Below are 25,045 nucleotides of genomic sequence, written 5' to 3'. Positions count from 1 at the left end.
AGAAGACTCTGTTGCTGGTGTTGTCTGTCACTCAGCATCCAGATTATAAAATTCTGTGGAGATCAGCGTCTACACCACCAGTGATTTGGGTATATTTGTAAGACACACTTAAAATTTACTCCTCATATCTCACCTTAAATCAAAGTTGGATGGTGAAAAATGAAGACCAAATTTTTAGGGAATTATGCGTGGTGCTATGAAAGACATGGAGATGAACAGATCACGAGAAGCCTTTTTCTGGTTCAAATCCTACCATAGTGCTGACCCACAGTGGATATGCCTGAAACCCCTGGGAGCAGACTATCTGGGTGACCTTGGGCAAGTGATATGTCCTGTCCAGTTTCTTAATCTGTAAATTGCAGTAAATACTAGTATCTACCTTATAGAATTATTTAGACAATTAAGTAACTTATGCACATCATGCACACCACCCAAATGTGACCTAAAACTTCAATTTTTATTATTTGCCCTTATCTGGTGATCCAAGACACCATGACCAAAGGCTGTGTTTCATCAATTCATTCATGACTGTTTCCTGGTTCAGTGGGGTGACCTTGACATCAACAGAAGTTTTCCAAAGCACCCAGGTGATTCTAAGGGACGGCCAGGCCTGAGACGCCTGGGCAAGAGGATGTTCACATTCCCTTCCAGCCCCAGTCCATGATTCAACCCTAGACTTGGGATCTGGACCCCTGGGTCACCACATTCTCTGGCCCTTAGAATCTCTATAAATGCTTTCATGTAATAAAATGTCTATTTGCAGTATTGTAATTACTCCTTAAAGTTGCATAGTCCACTACTGTTTGATGAAGTAATTCTATGGGCATCAAAACTCATTCAATCCTCATCATAACCCGTGGATGGGTGGTGGGCAGATATCACTACCCCTCCTCCCCTTTATTTCTCTCCAGAGCACTCACCACCCTCCAGCATGCCTTATCGTTGGCTCATTTATTTTTGTCTTCTCCACATAAGAATGTCAACTTCAACCGGGCGGGGATTCCTGTCTCCTTAATTTGCTGCTGGCACATGGCAGGCACTCAGTACATATTGGTTGAATGAATTAATGAATCACAGAAGAGTAAACTAAAGCCCAGGGAGGTTAGAAGATCTGCTCGAGGTCACACAGCAAGTAAATGGAGTAGCTATTGGACCACGTCTTCTGTGTTCTTTCTGCTCTGTCTGCCCTTGTTCAGGGCTTCCTAGGGTGACTCTGGTGTTAGAATGGACCCAGGAGGTACGAGGAGACGTGGAATTCAGAAGCTGAGATAGCTGCAGGGAAGCTAGCTGCCACCAGTAAGAGTTCCTAGAACCCTCGAGATAAAGTACAGGTTCCTTACCAAGGTGAGGGAGAGCAGCCTCTGCTCACCGCTAAAGGCTTCATTTATAGCCTCTCATTTTCATTCTGGGAATAGAAATTTTCCCTTGCAATTACCTGCAATTGGTTTGTGCTAATGCACTGAATCATGGGGCTTCCCAAAAACGTAGCATGAGAACGAGGAAGCAGCCTGGTGATCACCCAGGCTGGCTGTCTAAAATGGCAGTCAAGATCATCAAACTTACCATGGAAGAGGCCCCAGAGGCCAAAGAGGCCAACATGAAAAAGAGGCCCAGAGAGATCAGGTGGCTTACAGGGGTTACATACGACTCTAACTCTCTCCCTCCCTTACTCTCCATCACTCAGATGCTCCCAGAGCTGACATGGGAACTAATCTGAATGCAGAACAACAGTTCATGGGGAGGGATGCCTCCCTCTACTGGATCCTGTTAACCTTAAAAATAATACTGTCCGTTATTTCACTGGCAAAATAGGCTGACTCAGGAACAGAAGATGAACTGTAACTCAGGACACACAAACTGCTACAAAACCATAGGCAAGTCTGGAGAACACACGAGAAGCACCCCCTCGGAGAGGAAGGGAGGAGGGTAGTCTAGAAGGGCTGTTCTTAAGAAGCCCTTTGGAGGAAACTGGGCGTTCCGAGTGTACTGGCTTTTCATTGGCTGAGTTGTGACAGTCTCATTGGCTGGACTGTTGCCAGGCCGAGAGAAAAATCTTCCCTTCAAATGCTGGGTTAATAAAGTACAGGCTTCTTCCTGCTTGCTCTGCAACTGAGGACTCTGGTAGGAGGTGAGAGCGACCCCTGCTGGCCTCCCTTCTCCATTTCATACGAGCTTTCCTTTACTCAGTTTCACAATGGCATCCCTGGGTACTTCACAGTCCACATTTATCTGGGAAACAGCTACATGAAAAATCACATTGTGTGCCCTGTAGATAAGTAAGAAGTATGATTTCTGAGTCTTTCGGACTTTGCTGCTCTCTCCATCTCTTGACTGAGAGATAAGGAATTGATTTCAAAATCAATTGGCCTAGGTATGTTTGTTTCCTTTTTTTTTTTATACTGGATTAATTAGTGTGGGTTTGGATTTCTCTGGATTAACAATTCTCTGTGCTTTGTCTCCCCCCCCTTCTGAAATTGTATTCTAATCCTACATGGCATTTGTCTGGTTTCCTCTAGCAACCATCTCAAAAGCCATAAACAGCAGATTAAGGCTTTGAAGGGAGAAGTGAGAGCTGCACGGTCTGGCCAATGGGGTACAATCTCAGGTGCTCAGGAGGCTAGTTTGTAGTAATAACAAGGAAAGGATGACTTGGCTAACGAAAAATGAATGACTCGGTGCATTTGAGTATTCTCCATATGGACAGAGCAGCTGTTTGCTATTTTTCAATCTCCAAGCACCTAAGATACCAACTGAGCCAGCCAGGTGCCCCTCCCTTCAAATCTTAATCAGTATACGGACATACATTTTATATAGTTGTCAGAGTTGGCCTGTGCCATTTTCATTCTCTACTTATGGATTCTCTTATGGATAAACACACTCTTGTGTCTCCTCTACTCTCAGTAAACTTCTTTACTTCTGACACTTCTGGTTACCAAATGTGTGTGTGTTGGCAGGCCGTCCCCCGATAGGTGTCCTATAATCTAACTGAATTCTGACACTATCTACCAGGAGTTAGCATCAGATCCCACAGTTAAGGACTCAGTCCCCCAAAACTATCTCCCTCTCTCCACCTTCAGTTGCCAGTCATAAGTCCAGATCGTTACCTCTGCTTCTGACCAACTGGTATAAATCAGAGGTTCCCATGGTCCCTCCCCAGGTTCAATTCATTTGCTAAAGCAGCTCACAGAATTCAGGCAGTTTACTTACTACGTTACCTATTTATTAAAAAGGATATTAAAGGATACAGATGATCAGCCAGGTGAAGAAATATATAGGGTGAAGTCTAGGAGGGTCCTGAGCACAGAAGCTTCTGTCCCCTTGGAATTTTGGGGTGTGATACCTTCCTGGCATGGGGACATATTCTTGTTCACCAATGTGGCAGTTCTCCAAACTCTATTCTTTTGGATTTTAATGGAGGCTTCATTATACAGGCATGCTTGATTAAATCATTGGCCATTGGTGATTGATTCAACCTCCAGCCCCTCTTCCCTCTTTGGATGGGGAGGGGCAATAAAGTTCCAACTCTCTAACTTGGCTGGTTCCAGCAACCAGCTTCCATCCTCAGGTGAACTAGGGACTTTCCAAAAATCATTTCATTAGCATGTACTCAGGTGTGGTTGAAAAGGGCTTGTTATGAATAACAGATGACATCCATTTCCCCTTATTACTCTGAAGCTATTTCAAGAACTGAGGACAAAGCCAACTACTATAACCAAAGATGACACTGTGGCTCTAGTCAGGAAATTTTAAGGGTTTGGGGAGCTGCAATCCAGGAACCATGGGTGAAAACCAAAATATACATTTATTATTATAAATCACAATATCACCCCCACACAGTTCCATAAATTGCAGAAGCCTCAGTATTTCTATGATTGGTGCCTCTATTATGAAGCACAGTTGGTTTGGTCATTCTCCATCACTTGGAACTGTGGTCATTCCTAATTTTTACATGTGGCCTGATGTGGCCCCTTAGGTGCCCTGTTCCTAGTGTTAACCCCACAAATAAAACTGTCAGTTATTTTACCAGCAAAAAAGGTTTATTCCATAATAGCAGAGAATTGCAACTCAGGGACCTGCAGTCTATGGAAAAACCATAGGCAAGTCCAATGAACAAAGAAGAACCTTCTTTTATAGAGGAAAGGGCAGGGTGTTGGGAAGGGCTGTTAGAAACAAAAATTCCATTGGAGGAAACTGGGAGTTCTGAGTAGTGGCTTTTCCTTGGATGAGCTGTGGCAGTCTCTCATTGGCTAGGCTGTTGCCAGGCAAGGATAAAAATCTTCCTTCTTCATGCCTGGGAAGTAAAGTACGGGCTTCCTTCTGTGGGGAATGCAAGGTATTGTGTCTTTCTATTGATTCTGCAATTGATGAGGAATGGTAGAGGGTGAGAGCTTCCTCTTCTGGCCTCCTGACTCCACATCAAATGAGGTTTCCTTTATTGAGGTTCACACTGATTTTGTCCAAGAAATAAATGAAAGCTCATGGTCAGACCAGTTCTGGACTGGGAGCTAGGAGACCTCTGTTTTTACCCAGGATGTGGGCATGCTTCCTCAACTCTCTGGGCTGGGGCTCTATGGGTGTGAGATCCCAGAGAGATGAGAAGATCTCCAAGTTGTGTCCAGCTCAGCCAAAAGAGGGGTCCATGATCCTGGTCGTGGAAGCCTCCATTGCTCAGGGCATCGTGACTCATCAGCAGTGACCCCATGGCCTTCTTCGAATCCTCCTCCCCCTCAGCAATCCTGTGTGCCCATCTTCCAGAATATATCCCAAATCTGACCACTACTTCCACTGTCACTCCATTATTCCACACCACCCTCCCACCTGGGCTTCCTTGATTTGTTCTTTTCAGCCAGAGAGGTCTATTACAAACATAGGTCAGATCAGGTCATTGCCTGGCCTTCCAAGTCCATGAAATGGAATGTACTCCTCACGAGACCTCACAACATTTGACCTCTGCCTGCCTCTGACCTTACCCTGTCCACTCTGCCTTCAGGCCCCACTCTGGTCAGCCACATCAGCCTTATGGACTTTCCCTCCTCCAGGAATACCCCAGCTCCAGTGCTCCCTACACCTCCATGCTTGTCCTGCTTTAAAAAAAAATTTTTTTTAATAAAAATATAAATTTAAAGATCTAATTGGCTTTGTTAAGTGATTCATGTCAGGCAGCATCTCATCTAGCAAGTAGAGGGGAGCTCTGAGGAGTCATACAAAACAGAAGTTTTCTATAGGAAGGAGGGTAGGGAAAGGACATTATTAGCAAAAGAAAAAAAGTACTGTTCCAGGCAAGGTCATTTTCCTTGTGGGGTTGGGGAAGAACAGGGGTTTTTATCATGCACATTACCTCATCTTCCTTTGGGGGATAGAGAAGGCCCATGTGACAGATTTCCTCATTTTTTCTGGTGCTGACCAGAAAATTCCTGACAGACCAGTGAAGACTTCATTTCTGGGGGAGGGTTGAAACTGCAGTTAGGTTAGGTTGAAGCCCTAGTATGGTGACAAGGCCTAGCATAAGTGACTCCATCTTGGGCTTGTGGTTTTCTTCTTAACACCCTTCAGGCCCATCTCACCTGTCTTCTCCTGGCAGATGGTCCTTACCCTCCCTCCCTTTCTAAAGGAACCCTGTCTCCCACTTACAGTGACCAGTGACAGCATGTTATTGTTTGCTTCAAGGGACTTGTCACAGGTTGTCTTTCTCTTGTGTTGCCATCTTTTGTGCTAGAGTATCAGCTGTTTCTCCCACCTTTCCTGGAAGGTGAGATCTACACGACCTCCACTGACTCTGGCCTGCCTTGCGGAGTGCCCAGCCAGAGGCGAACATTTGGGAGGACTTAATGATTGCATACCCAGAAAAAGGAAGATTCTCTTTCATATTTCTGCTTCACTGGGCTTGGCTCAGGTGTCTGACCCTAGTCAACTATTTATGGGGTGGGGGAGGCTGGGGATGGGAGGGGTTCTGTTCCTAAATCCCTCACTGTAGGTGTGTGCAAGGCTTTCTGATGTGGTGGGTGTCCTGTGGCTGCTTTAGCCTGGGTTAACAGAGAAAGCAGAAGGTGGGGGTCAAGTCATGGATGGCAGAAAGCTGAAGGTCATCAAATCTCATACAGGTGGACCAACCCAGGGATGCCAAAGTCCCCTTTGTGTCAGCACACCCCTCTCCCTAGCCCCTATCACTTAGCATAGGAAGTTTCTCATTTATTCAGTATTTTACAAACATTATCTTTTTTAAGTCCCATCACAACTGTGCTGAAGTGAGTATGTTATCTTCATCCGACCAAAGGAAACGAAGTCTCAGAGAGGTTTAAAAAACCGATTCTGTCTTGCAATGGAGTCAGGATAGGAACCTGAGACCACTGACTGATGAGCCCTTGACCCCAAGCAGATTCCAGCAAGAGCTTCTAGTAGCATCTGGAAGCAGCCCCAGAGATTTCAGATCTCAGAGCCTGAGCGGTCTCTCCCTGGGCTCCCCTGCTTTCTTCATGGCCCCTGCTTCGTGGACAGGTCCGCCTCTCCCATCACATGGAAAGCTATTTGAAGCCAAGGATTGTCTTATGTCTTTGGTGAGGAAGTAGAATCCCAGAATTACACTTCTTAATCTTTGTTAATAAATACTACCATGGAGTTTCCCATGAAAACACAGTAGACTCTTCGTTCTCAGGCAACTTGGGAGGACACTGTCAAGGTGTGGACAGCATCTCATAGGGGGCCCATGGCAACGCAGTCGCCCAGAACCTTACACTTTCAGGAAATCACCTGAAAACAGAATGAGGAAATCTGACTGTGTTCCTGGTTCTGTTACTGACCTTCTGTGTGACTTTGGGCAACTCACCTCTGCTTCCCAAGCCTCAATTTCCCTATTTATATAAGGAGAGGGGCTTGGGATTCTTCTAAGACCCCTTCCCTCTTTCTGTACATACTGGTTGAAGACCTATGGTGTGCTGGCTTAGCGTGGGGGTGAGGATGAGGGAGGGATGGGGGTTGGGGTTTCAGGAGGAAATATACAGCAATGCACCACACAGTCCTATAGAGGAGATGGGCCTTGATTCCACAAGGCAGAGTTTTTGACCCTTTTGAGCTATCAAACACCTTGTAATAGCTTGCAATAGGTCTAAAGCCCAACCTGCCCCCAAATCTTTCAATCAGATTAACGCAGTCCCACTTTAAAGACACCTACCTCCATCTGCCCTGGGGTATCTCCAAGGTCCTTTCTCCCTTTTGGCCCTTGGAGAAGTCTGACCTGGCATAGGTGGCCTGCGGGACGGAGCGTCCCCGTGGTGCCCCACCTGGGATCCCAAAAAGGACCCAGGTCCGGGAGAGGCGCGAGGACACCACGGGGAGGCGCCGCCACTCCAGTGTCCCGACCCTGGCGCCCCCGAGGCGGTCCCCAAGGCCCCCGGACCGAGGGGCGAGTTCGGCCTCTCCCCAGGATCACCTGCGCCGGGTGGGGCGGGGCCGAGGGCGGGATCCCCGGCGGGTAGAGCCTGGGCGGCCGCGGTGGCGCCGGCGGGAGGGCGAGCGGGCGGCGGCGCAGGGCGGGCGGCTGGCCGGGGCAGGTAAGAGGTCGCGGGACTCCGGGACGCCCGGGGCTGCAGGGAGCGCGGGCGGCTCGGCTTGCGCGCTGCTGCTCGAGGTCCACCTGCCGGCCGCGCTTGGTGCAGGAGAGCCCGGGCGTGGGATATGAGGGCTCCCCGAGTTGCTCCACTTTCGTGGGAGGAAGGGCCTGCGGTGGGCACGCAAGGGCAGCGATCGGAGCCGGTGGGAGGAAAGTTGATCATCTCGCGTGGGCACTCTGGGCACGCGTAAGGTGCCCAGAGTGCCGAACACGCTCAGCCAAGCGCAGAGAAGCGCCCAGAGAACTAACCTGCCTTTGGGGGGTTGATATTCCGGGTATCCAGTAGGCAGGTCATACCCTTGTCCCGCCCCCCTCCCCCACCAAGCCTCGGTCTGAGAGCTTGAGACTCAGCAAGGAGGTAGAAGGGACTTTAAGGACCTGTGTTTGCTTCATCTGTGAAATGGGCGTCTTGATGGGTGGGCCTCATGGGGCGACCTCTTCGGGAGGAAGATCAGTGATTCTGTGAGATGAAAAGCCACACCAGGGGGAGGAACCCAAGGGCTGGGTCAGATCAGCTAATTGAGTAGACACGTTGGAGCAGCTGCTCCAGAGGAAAGACGTAGGGACAGCTACTATTCTGTGGTGTGGGTCCCTCATGGGACAAGGAGATGGGTGAGTTAAATACTAGGTCTCCTTTAGAGGGACCAAGGAAGTCCTCTAGTCTGGGAGGAGGATCTGGAAAGCTTCTTGGAGGAGATGGGATTGAGTGGAGCTGGGAAAAAAAAGCTCTGTGCTTAAGGAAGGGTGGTTTGGCGTTAATCAACCTAGGCATTGGAATCTTGCCTTGCCCCTCAGCCTGTGGCTAACTTAACCTTTATTCCTCTATGGCCCCGTTTGATGTATTCCCTAAAAGAAGCAGTTTCTCTGAAAGGTTAAGTCAGATAATCCATATAAAGTACTTAGTACAGAGTCTGTGTGTAGTAGGCGCTCAACAAACATTAACTATTAAATTCCACTAGACTGTAGCTCCTTGGGGGCAGGGACAACAATGTCTGTTTGGTTCGCCATTAAATTCCCAGCACCAACCAGTATGGTGCCTGGCATATAGTAGGTCTCCCTACATAGTTGTTGAATGAATGAACAAGTACTCAACAAATAAGTGAATTTAGAGATGGCTAGATGCTAACAGATGGATGTAGCTGACGGTGGTGCAGGTGGATGAGACTTGTAAACGTAAGCCCAAAGTAACAGATCGGGGTACCTCTGTCGTATGGGGCAGAAGGCTAACAGGAGCATATCCAGAGCATAGAGGTAAGGAAGGGCACTCAGACTCCTGGGATCCTGAATCCCAGCAGCCATACAGGGGTCGGGGAAGGAGCTGGAAGTACAGGTAGGTCAGATAGCCTTTGCACATCCTGTAAGTGTCCATCTCAAAGTTACATGGCTAAGGGGAGGACGGGGTGCTGGGTACCTGACGGGAATGGAATATGACAAGAGAAGAGAGCCCCGGGCCCCCTTTGTGGGGGTGAGGCATTCCTCACCTTGTCCCCCCAGGTCTCCATGCAGGGTCATGATGAGGTGGCCAAAAGGGGCAGCATGGTGCCGCCAAGGGAGCCAGCCCCTGGGTGTGTGTGATGAGCCAGGCAGAGAATGAACCAGGTCCGAGGAAGGTGCTCCACATTTTGAGGAATCTGCTGTAATGGTTTTATATCACCAGCAAATCCTCATGGGGGGCTCCCGCACTCCCGATCACACTATGGACTGTGGCCACTCCAGCCTCAGGCCACGAGCGAGCTGTGTGTTTGGGGGTAGAACCATCCTCTAAGCAAAGTGAGGGACCTTTCTCTTTTCTGAAGTCCCAGAAAGGCAGCGCGTGTTGGGTTTCTCTGTCCCCGGGGTGACCAGGAAGGTGTGAGGAGCAAAGACGTAAGGTGAAGGTGAGGGGGTGGGGGAACGTATCCACGGAAGACAGGAGGCCTCGCCCTCAAAAAAGTCAGGCTCAAACTGTCTCCTCATGGCACTTCCCATAGTTGCTCATAATCATTGGTTTAATTTACCATTTGCCCTGGATCCGTCAGTGCCCTAGAGACCCTCGCGGCTCTGAAGAGCGTCCCCGCTGATCCCCGTACTACTGCTCCTGGTGCACAGGGTCATAGGGTGTAAGAGCTACAGGGACCCTGGGCAGTAAGAGAGGGCACTCGCCATTGAAAGGTGCAGAATCAGGGGTAAGATGTGCTCAGCCGTGGAGCGTTGTGGGGCAGGGGAGGACCCCAAGTCTCCTGTTGCATGTGCTGTCTCGCTACAGAGGGCCCTGAAACTCTCTGGGAATTGACGATGCTGCCACACTTGCCTTCGTTTTCGGATCTTCCAATAAAATGGGATGAAAAGTTAGAAAAAAAGAAAGGTAAAGTGGATTTTAAGTGGCTCAGTGAAACCTTTTAGTTAAAAAAGACGGAAAGTCACGTATGTTCACTTTGTCTTTTTAAAGATACATATTGATCTTAAAGAGAAATCATTAGAATAGGGACCTCTCTATCCTAGGCTGAACTCTTGCTGTCAGGAGCGCCTGTGTCCAGATGCATACTCTGCAGGCCTCCCCAGAAAGGCCCCCGGAGGCCGCGTGGAGGCAGTGGCATGTTTACTTGTCCTGAACAGCCACCAGGCCCCACGCCCATCACCTTCCCCACCTGCATCCATCACCTTCCCCACCTGCATCCAGTCAGCTGATGCGGTTGTCAGGTTGTCAATCGTGGGCATCTTGGCTTCTGGCATCCAGCTCTTTGCTTCGGGATCCGGCAGGAGGGATCCCTCTTTGTTTTCTCTCGAACAAATGCCTTATCAGAATTCTAGATCCTAGGCAGCCAGGAGGAGGCAGGAAAAAAGGAAGGGGGGAAAGCGATCAGTTGTGGATTCCTGAGCAGGGCTGGGGTGTAGGTAAAGCTGGGGAATGTGGCCCTGGGGCTGGAACTTGTGTGGTTTGAACCTCCCCAGGGGTGGTGGCTGCAGTTTGGCCTAAGGAAGGAAAAGAGGGTGTGCCAGTCTCTAAGACAGAGCGGTCTGGTCTTCTGCCAGCGGGAAGGCTGGCTGCGGGGCCTCCTGTTTGGGCTGGCTGCCCCTGAGCTGTGGGGGCCCTCAGCGGGGCTGCTGGGTCCTGTGGTAGCCGCTGGGGCCCTCGAGGAGGTGGAGCAGATGATGGTAGAGACCTGGCATCTCAAGGTCAGTGCTGACACCAGAGGCCAGTGTGCCCTGCCCCAGGGTGGCCTCGGGCAGAAGTCAGCAGCAAGCCTAGGCCAGGAGCAGGGACTTGGGCCTCTGCTTTGGACTTGTGAGATCTTGTTCAAGCCACGACACCTCTCTGGGCCTCCGTTTCTTAATATATTAGAGAGGGTACTAGCTACAGAAGCCACAGCAGTCATTTAATGGGTATTAGTTCCCCTTCCCCTTCAGAGAAGCTTGTGTCTTGGGAACTGTTGAGCCAACCTCTCGGGCAAACAGCATCAGAATTTTTAAATTCCTCTGAAAATCACACTTGATTCACTCATTCCGCTCGGGGCTAACACCTGCCCCTGGCCTGCGCTGGGGCTTCAGACTTTGCTCTCTTTGCTGCTGGGTGCAAAGAGTTTGCAGGCCCCCAGCACGGCACCGTGCGCTGGCTCCGAAGATTCCATCTATGGCGGCCCCTGCAGTTGGCATGGATGGAGTCAAAGGATCACTCCTCTTTGCCAAGTGCTTGCTGGTGTGTACACACGCTGCTAAATGCTCCACATGCCTCGCGGCCTGTAACACCCACAGGATCCCAGGAAGCCAGCAGTCGTGTCCCCTAGTTCTGTGCCAAGGCTCAGAGACAGAAGTCACTCACTGGTTGTCACAGACACAACCAGGGATGCATTCAGACTTTCCTGGGCCTGAGGCAACTTTGCCTTCAAGGGCCCCTTACTCCATAAAAAAATATTAAAAAGTTATATTTCTGGCTGCACTGGTATATTAAAGCATTTTCTTTGGGGAGCCTGGCTGGCTCAGTCGATTGAGCACCTGACTCACGTTCACGATCAGGTCTTGATCTCAGGGTCACCAGACTGAGCCCTTTGTAGGGAGCCACGCCCAGCACGGGCGTCTGCTTGACATTCTCCCTCTCCCTCTGCCCCCTCCCCGCTTGTGCTCGCTCGCTCGCTCTCGAATAAATAATTCTTTTTTTTTTTTTATGATTTTCTTCAACCTTAAAGTTTCTTTTCTGATTTGGAAAAAAATGAAAACATTTTCGTAGGCTCTGGGCATTTTGTCCCTTGTGCCCGATGGCAACATGGGCCCGGGAGCTGGCAGGGCTGGGATTCCAGCAGAAGCCCGCTGCTGTGGGAGTCCTAGTCTCCTCACTGCACTGCTGTTAGCAGCTTAAAAACAAAGAAAGAGGGGCGCCTGGGTGGCTCAGTGGGTTGGGCCTCTGCCTTTGGCTCAGGTCATGATCCCAGGGTCCTGGGATCGAGCCCCGCATCGGGCTCTCTGCTCAGCAGGGAGCCTGCTTCCTCCTCTCTCTCTCTGCCTGCCTCTCTGCCTACTTGTGATCTCTGTCTGTCAAATAAATAAATAAAATCTTAAAAAAAAAAAAAAGAAAAGAAAGAAAGAAAAAAGGTTATCTGAAATCTTAGCACCTAGAGCGGCATTAATAGTTCTCTGTGGAAAAGGGAACTTGATTTGTTTATCTTCCCACTCTCTGCCTTGCTGTTTTTTGACCTAAACATTTGAAGGGTCAAGATCACTGGATCCTCTTTCTTCAAAGCTCTAGATGCTCCACACGGGCCATCTCTCTAATCACAGACCCTAAGGAGAACTTGTTTGCCAGAAGACAAAGAGGATCCATTTATTTTTTTTAGAAATAGTTTCAGGTTCCTACCTGGTCCCCTGTATCAGTATCCTAGGCAATAATAATAATGATGATTATTACTAATAATTAAATAATAAATTATTATTGTTATTATTATTAACACATTTGCATCCTCTGAGGGTTTGGGGTTGGACACTGTGCCACTCCTTTGGCATACACTGTCAGTGTGAATAGATACTGTGATCATTTCCATTTTGCAGATGAAGACACTGAGGCTTAGGAAGACTGTGAGAGTCACCCAAGTGGCAGTGCCAGGATCGGGCCTGGGGTCGGCTAGCTGACTGTCAGAGCCTAACCTCCATGAAGGCAGGGACCGTTCCCCATCATCCTCCCCATCACCTGGCACAATCGCTTGGTAGGTACGAGCCTTCAAAGCAGAATGAATGAATGTTTGGCTGACCCCAGAGCCTGACCTCTTAAAAAATCTCCTCTGTCCTGCTCTTTAAGGAAGCTTACTGGCTTCCAGTCCTGCCCCAGCAGCAAAAATTGGCTGCTGCACCCCAAGGTAGTCTGGGACAGCTCAGAGCTGGAATGAGGAATTGGACAGGTGGAGGCCCAGGCATTCCCTGTCCCATCCACACCCCACCTACCCCCCCCCACCTTTGGAGTCCCACTTGGAGAGTCCACCCCCTGCCCAGGCTGCTGCCCATCTAGGAACTCGAAGGTGCAGCCTGATAGTCACAGACAGAGTACCAGCCAGAAGGGGGTGGCCAAGGGTGTCTGTATGGCTCTCCCATCTTTTTCCTCTCTGGTTATGCCTTTGGCACCTCCCCAGGGTACAGTACAGTACCAGAGAGATAGCTGGTATCCCCAGAGGAACTTGAACTCACCTGACACTGTAATTAGACACCTAAGAAATACAGCTACTGGGGCGCCTGGGTAGTCCAGTCGGTTGAGCATCTCTCTTCGGCTCAGGTCACGATCCCAGGGTCCAGGGGTAGAGCCCCGAGTCCGGCTTCCCGCTCAGCTGAGAATCTGCTTCTCCCTCTCCCTCCCCTCTTCCAAGATGCATGCTCTCGCTCTCTCTCTCTCTCTCACTCAAATGAGTGAATAAATCTGTAACAGAATATTTACCAGTTTATTTGAAACAGAAAATTTCCATCACTTCTGAATATAGAAACAAAACAATGTCAATTGCCGTCAACAGAAGATAACCAAAGAAGCAGATCGGTGTCATTAAATTCTAGCTAGACAGTTACCCCGCGTCTGAGCCCAAGGCTGGCCCTCTCTTGGTTGAAGAGATGAGCAAGGGTGCCGCTAACACTGGAGCCAGATTCCAAGTTCCAAGATCGCGCAGGGACAGCCAGTCAGCTTCCAGATCCTGATCGCACAGTCCTGGCCACTGTGTTCTTAAATTTGACAGTTTGGAGCAGCTTCGGGATTCTCCCGCTTTCCTGATTTTGGCAGGTGCCATCCACAGCTCCCCAGTCTGGCCAGTTCTGCAGCGTTGTGGAATTCTCCAGCCTTTCTAGTACGATGTATAAACCAGGTGTATAAACCCCTTCATACCTCAACTGCCAAATACTGTTTCCATAGCTTGCCTGAAATGCCCGTTTCCCTTAGTTCTTGCAATCTCCTGGATTTCTTTTATTGTCTAAGTATTTCCTCCAAGAGGATCTTCAGTGTGGGCCTGTGTCTTCCACCTTCTGCAGCTTTATTTGCTTCAGAATATTTTTATTATGGGACCTCTTGTTGGAATGACATCTTGGCTGACTTTAAGATGCTGGATTGAAAGGGTCTTCTTTTCAATTCTTAATTACATTATGACTTCTTTTGTTACCCAGGGGTGGCAGTCTGCTTCTTGTTCCTTTGTAAGGGATGTTACTATGTTACTTCTCTCTCTCCCTGCTCTTCCTCTCTGTCTTTGTGGATTTTTTTCTTATTTCTACTGCTGGCTAGTCTAGGAGCCCCTTCAATCTGAGTCCATCCGTGTTTGTTTAATTCTGGAACATTTAATCTCCAATGATTCATTCCTTATTTCCTCTCCCCAGCTCTCCAGTTTTATTTTCCTTTCCTTTTGGGATCCCTACTTTCCATCCCTCTCAGCTTTTCGTTCCTTTTTTTTTTTTTTTTTTTTTTAAGATTTTATTTATTTATTTGATAGAGAGAGATCACAAAGTAGGCGGAGAGGCAGGCAAAGGCCCAGGGGTGGGGGGTGGGGGGAGGGGGGAGGTTCCCTACTGAGCAGAGAGCCGGAGGAGGGACTTGATTCCAGGACCCTGGGATCATAACCTGAGCCCAAGGCAGAGGCTCTAACCCACTGAGCCACGCAGGTGCCCCACCTCTTAGCTCTTCTTTTTCCTTTGTTACCTCTTTATCTTTTCCTGCTTTGGGGGAACAGTCCTAATCTGACTTTGCACTAAACTAGTGAATTCTTCAAGTGTATGCATCTTGATATTTACACATCTGTTGTGCCCTTTATTTTAAATGTTGTGTTTTTCATAGCTCATGTTTTGACTTTGTTCTCACCTATGACTTCTTGTTCCTGCATTGTTTTACACTTGTTCGCTCTTATCTCCTTAGTATGATTACCCTGTTTTACTTTAAACTCTTGGTCCCCCTGGTTCAGTAATTTCACTTCAGATAGAATGTAGCTTGGTTTATTGTCTATCTTTTATAGTAGCTGCATTTCTTTTTTTTTTAAGATTTTATTTATTTCAGAGAGTGAGTGGGAGAGAGAGAGAGAAGGATCAGGGGGAGGGGCAGAGAGAGAGGGAGAAGCAGACTCCCCACTGAGTAGAGAGCCCGATGGGAGGCTCAATTCTAGGACCCTGAGATCATGACGGGAGCCAAAGGCAGATCCTTAACTGCCTGAGCCACCCAGGTGCCCTATTTTTTTAGGTACTTCATTTTTTAAAAGATTTATTTATTTGAGAGAGAGAAAGAGAAGTGAGAATGGGAGATAGTCTTGAGCAGACTCTGTGCTGAGCATGGAGCCTGATGCAGGGCTGGATATCATGACTCGGAGATCACGACCTGAGCTGAAACCAAGAGTTGAGGCCTACCCAACTGGGCAACCCAGGTGCCTAAACTGATAGATATTTTAAAGGAAAAGTGGGTCCAGGAATCTCAGTACAAAGTCATCATGATTGGTGCAAACAGTTATTAAAAGTGATCAGAGGGGCACCTGGTTGGCCCAGTCCTTACGCATCTGCCTTCAGCTCAGGTCATGATCCCAGAGTTCTGGGATCAAACTCCGCATCGGGCTCCCTGCTCAGCGGGAAGCCTGCTTCTCCCTTTCCCGCTCCCCCTGCTTGTGTTCCCCCTCTCCCTGTGTCTCTCTCTGTCAAATAAAAAATACAATCTTAAAAAAAAAAAAGTGATCTGAGGTGGCCGAGGTTACCTGGGGAGGAGGGGACAGTTAGGCCTCACGATCGAGGCAGGTTTATCTTGGTAAAGGTGGGAACACAGTCTTGGAGTCATGGGCTGTTTCTGTGTTGCTGGGCACCCGACCACTCAGATCCTTAGGCTTTTCTAACAACCATTTATTATTTTTTGTTCATCGCTCTTTAGGTGGACCAGGTTCAGCTGGGAGGTTCTCCCTTGGGGTCTCACCTGGTTTCAGTGACATATTCAGACACCTAAAGATGCAGCTGGCATCTGTCCTTGGGTGTCCAAGGTGGCTCACTCCCATGGCCGCCCACTGACACTGGTTGACAGCTGGAGCTGTCCACTAGAGCATCTACCTATGGCCTCCCCACAGGCTTGGGGCTTCTGAGGGCATGGCAGCTGGGTTCTAAGAGGGAACTTTCCAGGAGCAAGCACCCAGGAAGCAGAAGCTGCCACTTAAGGGCTGTCCCCCAAATTCTGGTGAACCTAGCAGTCCAGGGCTCACCTAGATTCAAGGCAGTGAAGAAGTAGACCCTGCCTCTTGGTGGGCGGAGTGACAGGGACACACCGCTGAGAATCACGTGGGGGATGGAAGATTCTGTGCAGCCAGCTTCCCAGGAAGGGAAGCACTGGTGAGTTTGGGAGAAAGGAATTCGCTCCCTTTGCCTGGGATGGAAGGAAGGGAGGAGACAGGTATTGGTGAAGAAGACTGAGGAAAGGTCACGGAAGATACTGATTGCCAAGACCAAGTCAGAGAGAGATACCTAGCAGAAAACTAGGTCTTAGCGTCTCCATACTTAGAATTACTTTTGCAACAAGTGAGTCCCCAAGGAAGAGGCTGGTGGCTTCTGTCCCTTCACCATAGCATATCCCTACCCCACTGCCCCCAATCCACTGAACGGTTGGACAGTTACTGTATGCTGGGTGTGTGCCCAGGCCAGGGACCACGCAAGTAAGTCTACAATTCAGAAACCCCTGGAATACCCTAGAAATTCCAGAATTTCTTCCTTCCTTCTGATGCTGACAGGCCAGGTCTGGGGACCCGGAGGAGGTCGCACAGGACCAAGAGAGAGGGTCCTTGACTTCACAAAGGTTAGAAATAAAACACGAGCCAGTAGGAGGTGAAAACAGAGTTTCTGGAAGATGTAGAGAGAGCATTTATAGACGGACTGTCTGGGAGACTCAGAAAAGGAAGGAGGGGGTCTCGTCTTTGTTCGGGGTCTGGGGGTTTTCACTGAGGACAGTGGTCTGGTGTATGTGTCCTGTCAGGCATCTGGGAACCTATTAGAACAAAGACAAGGGCCCAGGGGTTAACTCCTTGGAGACAGAGGGTCTTGGCATCCAGATGTCTTCCAGCACCAGTGGTCTGGGATACGGACAATAGCTTTTGTCTCCATCATTCTCACTTGGTCCTTCCTTAGGTGTTGTCTCTTCTAGAATAATCCTTAACTCCTTGTCCCTTACAAGGAGGAAGTATGCTATTTGCATTACAAAATGTGTAAAGGGAGGTGGGATGCCGGTCCTAGCCAGAAAGGAAGCAGGAAGAGGAGTGAAAGCAGATTTTTAGGGAGTCCTTCAGTTTCCCCATCTCTGTGCCGTGGCTTCCAGATCCCCTCTTGGACTCTTCATGGCCCCCAAATCTTTTGTGAGGCCAAGCATCCTGGGTTTTTTACTAGTGAAATCAGGTCCAAGTGAAAGCAGCGGAGGAACAGCGTGGAGGTGAGCAGGGGCTCCGATCTCTGGGGCTCAGGGAGCCAGAGTCTGGAGAGTTCAGTGCACATTCAGAGCTGACCCATCCTTGGCATTTGCATAGGCACCTCTCTTCCATGAAGCCTCCCTGTGCACGCACGCACTCATTCATTGATTCAGTCAGGTGTCTTCTTCCATGGCGGGCCCCCTCCCCAAGGGCTGAGTGCGGGCAGTATGGCTCCAAGGCAGGCTTTGTGCCCCAGGGAGCGCCTAGAATAGAAGGGAACAGAGATCTGTCCACCATTTACACTTCAGTGTGCTGAGTGCTCTAACCCAGGTCTCTATGAGAGGCCTCGAAGATTCTCAGAAGAGACCAACCTGCTTGAGATCAATGGGGAGGCTTTGGGCTGGTCTCAGAGGACAAGGAAGCCAGTATCTCTGGTGCCCACTCTTCAGGCTCTCTGCTAGGGTTTGTGCACTGCTAAGTGACTTTTGTAGGCAGAACCCTTCCACAGGCCTGGTTTAATCAGCGAGGCTAAGTGATTGGCATTTACTAGAAGCAATTCTCATCCCCTAACATCCATGTCCTCTGAGGCAGAGCTGGGCCAGGAACAACCGTCTCCTGACTCCCAGCCCAGAGCTTGCTCCTCACCCGCCTTCCTCCGTGGCTGTGGGGGCAGGTTGTGGTGTTTGCTCAGAACCTGAGCCCGGGGGCAGAGAGCACAGAAATATTTATTTATGTCACGGCCAACCCTGCCTCCTGGAGGCCCCTAATGGGTAGCTCACAGAGAGCTTCAGTTATATAATCCCCAGTTGACACAGCAGGAAGGAGAAGGAACTACATTATAATTATTCCTTTTTTTCTCAGCACTGGACACATTCTGAAGCTGGATAGCTTGACCTTTTCCTCTCTGCTTCTTCCTTCCTCATCTTACTGACCTGGGATCTCCAGGGATCTTGGTGGTTCTAGATCATTCGTTGGTTTTGGCCTCGGTTCTGGTGAGACTGGAGGTTTGGGGGGATCTTCTGGAAGGTGGGGGGTAGGGAGAGAAGGGAATATATTCAAGGGCTGCTTCCTGCCACACACTACACCAGAGGCTTTATAGTCATGATCTCTCTCTCTTTTTAATTTAAATTTTAATTAATATACAGTGCAATATTGATTTCTGGAGTAGAATTCAGGGTTTTCATCACTTAACATCCAATACCAATGCACATCACAAATGCTTTCTTTAATACCCATCCCCCATTGAGCCGTTCCCCCACCCACGTCCCTCCATCAACCCTCAGTTTGGTCTGTTTCTGTTAAGAGTCTCTTATGGCCTGTTTCCCTGTCTCCTTTTTTTCCTTTTCTCCCTTCCCCATATGTTCATTTGTCTTCTTTCTTAATTTCCCCATATGTGTGAGATCATAGGGTAATTGTCTTTCTCTGACTTATTTCACTTAGCATAATACCCTCTAGCCTCATGCATGTCATTGCGAATGGCAAGATTTCATTTTTTTCTGATGGCTGAGTAATATTCCATCTCTCACACACACACACACATACACCATATCTTCTTTATCCATTCATAAGTCGATGGACATCTGGGCTCTCTACCCAAACAGCAACCCTAGAGGGAGGTTCCGTTTATTACCTGGATTTTACAGAAAGGAATGGAGGTACAGAGAGGTTAAGTAACTTTCCCAAGGGCACCCAGCAGAGCCAGGTCAGCCTGGCTTTGGTGCTTCTAGTTTTCAGATGCCTCACTCTGATCTGTAACAGGGATTCTTGAGAGAGCAGGGCTGCTGGCTTCTCCCTGTGGAGCAAGTTCCTCTGCCGCTGAGTGCTCTGGCCTTCCCTAGACTCAGCTCCACTGCGCCGGGACCTTCACCGGCCCATCCCCTCACCAAATCGTACACTTCCCTTCCTGAATGTGCTCATCCCCACCCATGCCCGACCCCCATCTCCCCTCCTGCTGTTCCTCCCAGCTAGAATGTCACTCCTCCCTTCTTCACCTTACAAAATCCCGGTAAAATACAATAACAACAATAATAATGAAGCTCGTTCATTGAGCAGGAGTACAGAAGTGTGGTGGTTGACAGCAGGAACTTGGGGTGTTTTGCCTGGGCTCCACCCAGTCCCACCACTTTTGTTGGCTGTGTGATCTCAGGCAAGTTACTTAACCCTTCTGGACCTCAGTTTCTTCATGGGTAAGACAGAGATGATGATACCCACCTCAGTAGGGTTATGGGATGAAAGGAGTTACAAAAATAAAAACTACACGGGGCGCCTGGGTGGCTTCAGTAGGTTAAGCATCTGCCTTCAGCTCCGGTCCTGATCCCAGGGTCCTGGGATCGAGCCCCATATCAGGCTCCCTGCTCAGCGGGGGGGAAATCTGCTGCTGCTTCTGACCCTCCCCCCACCCCCTCTTTCTCTCTCTGTCTCAAATAAATAAATAAAATCTTTAAGAAAATTAAAATTAAAAAGTATACAAATAAAAACTTGCAAAGTTTTTAGAAAAATGCTTGGCTCATAAGAACTATTCATTATATGCTTATTCTTAACATCAAACCCTCAAAGTGTGGGGCAGACTAAGTCAGATTGCCTGGGTTCACATCCCATCTCGGTCGGTCACCTTGGCCAATTTATTTACCCTCCATGGGTCTCAGTTTCCATATCGAACAAATTTAAAGGCTAATGTGCTTTCCACTTCAGGTAGATGAGATAGTCCAGTAAACATAAAGTACTTAGTAGAGAGCCTGGCACTTAGAACCAGCATCAGCTATTACTGTATTCCAGGTCACTCTGCCCCTCCCACCCAAGAATTTAGTGACCCCATGATGCCACTCAGACTCCACCCCCCACAGCCTGCCCTCCCCACCCCCAGCACCCACCTCTCACCCTCTCTCTGAGCTACATGGCACTCACTCCCCATCTTGTGTCTTTGTGTCTCATCTGCATCACCGTGGCAGCCACATGTGGCGGGAAAGCATGAGCCACGTGATGTGCACGTGATCCTGGCTCAGGATGCAGCCTTTCAGGCGCAATTACTGAACCCCCCGGGGCTCATTCACTTAGCTAGTTTATTTCATTCAGCAACTGGATGTTCATTCCTGCAATGTGACAAACGGTTTTCAAGGCCCTGGAGATTCAAAAGGTAAATAAAAATGGACACAGCCCCTGGACTTGTAGACCTCAGTTTGGTACAGGACACAACCATTCGTCAAAGGGAAGATGCTTACTGACCTATGGGGAGACAGGAACACGGAGATGTGAGAGTGCACAGCACAGGGATTTAAAGTAATTCTTTCTTTCTTTCTTCCTTTCTTTCTTTCTTTTTTTTTTTTAAAGCGATACTTGGGGTAAAGTATCAGACATGTCAGTAGGGCTCAGCCCATGCAAAGGCCCTGTGGCAGGGATGGGAAGGACTAACAGGGCTGAGCTCAGATGAAGAGGAGACTGGAGTGGTCTACAGGATCAGATACTGCACAGAAGACTTGTTGACTGTTGTAAGTTCTAGTTTGGAGTAGACTTGAAATTTTTAGCAGTTGCTGTGGCTGCATCACAAAGGATTGTGGGGGCCCAGGGCAGAGGGAGGCTGGGCCTGTTGGGAAGTTATGGCAGCATCCACAGAAGAAAACACAAGCCTGGGCCTGAGCAGGGAGGGGGATGAGGAGGGAGACAAGAAAGAAAATTTGTAAGAAATGACGATAAATTTGAAAGACTTGAGCGATGAAGGTGTTGGATGGGTGACAAGTTTAGGTTTCTGGCTTTGGAAGCTTCAGGGGTTGCTGGTATCATTCCCTGTGATAGGGAACCCCAGAAGAGACCAGCTTCTGTGACTGAGAGACTACCTGGGCCCTCGTGAAGCCGGTTGCCTCGCCAGGGAAAGCTGCCAAGTCATCACAATGATGACAATAGCTAATTGAGTCACTTGACGGTGACTGTAAGCAGCTAATTGAGGGCAGAATTTGAACCCTAGTCGTCCAGTGCCAGAGCCTCTGTGGTACCACTGCCCACATGCCATTATCTTCGCCTCTCAGTGCCTCCCAGGTGCCAAGAATGGTGCCAGCCGGGCCCTGGGCTGTCAACTCTGCATGAAAAAGACAAGCGCCCTGTTCTCAAAGAGCTTGGGTCTGGGGAGGTGGGTGGGTCACAAACAAGACAGTCTGAGCCAGCAAAGAGCATTAAAGAGGGTAAGTGAGACAATTCCTGAGGGTAGGGGAAAGGGAAAAAGCTTGGACAGACTGGTGATGTTTAAACTGACACAAGAACATAATTGCCTAATCACATCGTAGTTTAGAACTCCAGTGGGTCGTAGGGGCAGGAGGGACAAGCTTCATGAAGTAGCAGCTTGGGGTTTTTTGGGGGAAAACATTTGACATACGTTCTGATGAAGTATAAGTGGGAGTTCACCAGGCAGACAGGATCTGGAAGTCACCCCAGAGAGAAGCACAGGTAGGAGTAGAGGCAAGTAACATTATTGGGGGTGTGTGTGTGTGTGTGTGTGTGTGTGCGCGCACGCGCGTGCGCGTGCACATGCACAACACCTGGGGCTTAGCATTCCGGAAGTCGGTAAGCTCCATGTAGGACGGCCAGAGTTCAAATCCCAGTGCTCGATTAGCTAATGCCATCATTGTCGAGGGACTCAGTTAACTATTGTCATCATGGAAGTGTAGTCCACAAGCTCCATGTGGGCTCAGATGCTGGGCCTGTATTGTTTCCTTTTTGTCTCCACCGCCCAGCACCATCTCCGACAAACAGCACACGAAGACTGAATATATACCAGATGAATGAATGAGTGAACACGTGATTGAGTTAGCAGTGGTAGGAAAGGCAGCAAAGAGAGGAGGACAAAGTGCGAATCAGTGTTGGCCAATGTAATGTTAGGTGTGCCACTCGTGTCATTTTAAACGCTCTAGGAGCTGCATTTTAAAAGAAAAAGAGGGGCGCCTGGGTGGCTCAGTGGGTTAAGCCTCTGCCTTCAGCTCAGGTCATGATCTCAGGGTCCTGGGATTGAGTCCTGCATCGGGCTCTCTGCTCAGCAGGGAACCTGCTTCCCCTTCTCTCTCTGCCTGCCTCTCTGCCTACTTGTGATCTCTGTCTGTCAAATAAATAAATAAAATCTTAAAAAAAAAAAAGGTAAAAAAAGAGGTGCCTACGTGGCTCAGTAGGTTAAACGTCAGACTCTTAGTTTCGACTCAGGCCATGATCTCAGGGTCATGGGATCGAGCCCTGCATCAGGCTCTGCGCTGGGTATGGAGCCTGCTTAAGATTCTCTCTCTCTCTCTCTCGTCTTCTCTAAAAGAAAATTTTTTAAAAAGTAAAAAGAAACAAGGTAAATAAACTTTGAGAATACATTTTATTGAACCCAGCATATCCCAAATATTCTCAAGGAGGTAATCAGTGTTACGACATTACTAACAAGATATTTTCCATTCTGTTATTTTGTGCTCGGTCTTCGAGATCCCATGCGTGTTTTACAGGCACAACACATCTCAGGGCACAGCCGCCACATTCCCGGGACTCCGCAGGCGCAGGGACCTGTGGCTCCCACATTGGAAAGCACACGTCTGAATGGTGTCGGTCGGTGAGAAACCTGCTAGGGAGTCAGGACTTGATTCCTCCAGGCTGATGAGAGGCCACTGGGGGGCCAGGCAGAGGAGAGCAAGGGCAGGTTTGTCACTCCCGAGGTCTCTCAGGTGACTGTGTCCTTGATGGCTTGTGAGAGCAGAGAGGCCCCTTCCATCTGCTGCACTGCAGGTGGAGAGTCACATTTGGGGTGAAGGGGGGGAGGGTCTCACTCCACCTGGCTGTGGGGTGACTGGAGTGGAGATTGGATGCTCTCCCCAATTATGAGTCACCCCCTTGGTGAACTCTAGAGCCTGAGACCCCCGCCCTGCACCCCTCTTTCCCGAGGCCGTCCATGGCCCCTGAACTGGGAAGGCTTTGGCTGAGCATGGCATGTGCTGTAATTCGTGGGTAAACAGACGAGGCTCTGGGCAGCTGGGCAAGGAAATGAAGCACCTCCGCGTGTTTAGCTACAGCCCCACCTGGCCCCGCTCCCTTGGGGCCGCCTGGGGACACACGGGCCCACGGAGGCCCACGCTCACACTCGCTGCCTGGCCTGTGCTGCCCAGCGCCCCCAGGAGTATGCGGGGGGGGGCTCCCAGCTCACCCTTCCCCGCTTCCTACTCGTTTTCCTACTTCCTTGGACTTCAGACTCACACTGCCTTGCACTTTGCGCACACCTACATGTCTCTTCCACGTTCCCTCTGACTCCGGGGGCGGGAGTGCTGGATGCTGGGAGGCTCCTGGGTGCTGGGAGGTCCCACCCCTGCTTTGGTAGCTCTGTGACTTTGGGTGGGTTACTGGGCCTCCATGAGCCCCAGTTTCCTTGGGTGTAAAGCAGCAAGTGTGCAATGATGATTAATTGAGGTTGTGCACACAAAGCTGAAACAAATGCTGGGCACAGGGTAGGAGCCCAACAGAGGCGTCCTGCCTGCCTGCTAAGTGTCCATGGTCCCCCAGCCCGGCTCCCTGGGAGCCAGGCCCAACTCACAACACCCGGGGCCCTGGATTCTCCCAGGCTATCAGCCTCAGGACAGGGCTCACCCAGCACTGAAGCTGGGGGGCGGGGGGGGGGGGGGGCCGGCAGAGACAGGGCCCCCTGAGCTCAGCTCTGCAGGTGTGAGGTTCTAGGACTCTTCAGTTGCATGGCTGATTCTTCAGAGATGACACGGGGGGCCCCCAGGACGTTGAGGTGGCACCCGGGCCAGGTCAGCCCTGAGAGAACCCGGAAGCAGGACCAGGGCCAGCTTCCCCACTAGGCCCAGCAGTCACAAAACTTAAAAACTCTTAAGCCCCCACCCCCCGACAAGATTTTAACTTCTTTGGAAATCAGGGGAGAAGAAAACCAACTTTTAGAGAGGAAGAAAATGTTTTCCATTTTTTCCTCACATCACCTCATATTTCTTCACATTTTTTCCTCACAACTTTTTTCACATCGGGAAGAAAAATAAAATATTTAAAGCCCATGAGAATTTATTCTGGGGGGAGCACAGAAGTCGTGATGCAGCCCTGACCAGTTCTTCATTCACTCAGATGCTTTTGTTGGCCAGGGCACTTTCTGTCAGTTCTTTTTTTTTTTTTTTTAAGACTTTATTTATTTATTTGACGGGGGGAGAGAGAGAGAGAGAGAGAGATCACAAGTAGGCAGAGAGAGAGGAAGGGAAGCAGGCTCCCTGCTGAGCAGAGAGCCCGATGTGGGGCTCGATCCCAGGACCCCAGGACCATGACCTGAGCCAAAGGCAGAGGCTTTAACCCACTAAGCCACCCAGGCGCCCCTTTCTGTCAGTTCTTGTTCAAGCCTTACAGTCTGATCCACTGCACACATATCTTGGCTCCCTCTGATGGGGAAAACGAGACTCACGGGAGGTAAATCAGTGGCCCGCGACAGGGGATTGAGAGGTGACCAAGGTGGGATTTGAGCTGGGGTCCCACTGAGTCCAAATGCCTTCCTTTATCACAACACACTATTTGCAAATTCCTCATTTTATTTAATCTGGTCCTCACGGCAGTGAGGGTGGCACAGTCATTCCCATTTTAAAGCTGAGGG

General features: G+C 49.5%; 1 protein-coding gene across 1 annotated transcript in view; it reads left to right on the top strand.

Moving 5' to 3' along the window:
* The first annotated feature begins 7,499 nt into the window (after positions 1-7,499).
* NCMAP (non-compact myelin associated protein) overlaps positions 7,500-25,045 on the top strand; it is a 39,666-nt gene continuing 22,120 nt past the window's right edge. Inside the window, 2 exon segments of the mRNA XM_032302341.1 lie at positions 7,500-7,547; positions 16,783-16,847. The gene's annotated coding sequence lies outside the window, so the exon portion shown is untranslated.

Source organism: Mustela erminea, chromosome 10, assembly GCF_009829155.1.
Source record: "Mustela erminea isolate mMusErm1 chromosome 10, mMusErm1.Pri, whole genome shotgun sequence".
Taxonomy (NCBI): Eukaryota; Metazoa; Chordata; class Mammalia; order Carnivora; family Mustelidae; genus Mustela; species Mustela erminea.
Note: the sequence above shows the minus strand (reverse complement) of the source record. Positions and strands in the feature narration are given on the sequence as shown.